Source organism: Penaeus monodon, chromosome 19, assembly GCF_015228065.2.
Source record: "Penaeus monodon isolate SGIC_2016 chromosome 19, NSTDA_Pmon_1, whole genome shotgun sequence".
In the NCBI taxonomy this organism is placed as follows: domain Eukaryota; kingdom Metazoa; phylum Arthropoda; class Malacostraca; order Decapoda; family Penaeidae; genus Penaeus; species Penaeus monodon.
In genome coordinates this window covers 23,619,015-23,619,356 of record NC_051404.1, presented here as the reverse complement: position 1 = coordinate 23,619,356, position 342 = coordinate 23,619,015, and the positions used below count along the sequence as shown (strand labels likewise).

General features: G+C 39.2%; 1 protein-coding gene across 1 annotated transcript in view; it reads left to right on the top strand.

Annotated features, from left to right (window-relative positions):
* The window catches only part of LOC119585139 (nucleoprotein TPR-like), a gene marked incomplete at its 3' end in the record, with an annotated part of 21,357 nt that overhangs the window by 17,596 nt on the left and 3,419 nt on the right, over positions 1-342 (top strand).

Genomic DNA, 342 nt, shown 5'->3' with positions numbered 1-342 from the left:
GTAAAGCTGTAGTTTCAGTTATATAATTTAAACCCTGGCCTAGCCTCTGAAGTACATTTTCTTGCAATTTGTCTTATTTGAGAGAGTGGGAGAGGAAAATTAGTTACAACTTTTGAAAACGGCTAAATAACATGACTCTCATGCTGAGCTTACGGATCTGTGTGGTAAGGTAAATCGATAGCCTGTATATAATATTCTGCTTTAATACAGGCCAAGCCATACATAAACACATCCAGCCTGTGGTCTCTCTCTGCACTCCCTACCAAAACAAAACCCATAAACAAGTGACTCTCACGAAGTGCAACACGAGGGTTAAACATAAGACGTCTTCTGTATGTGTTA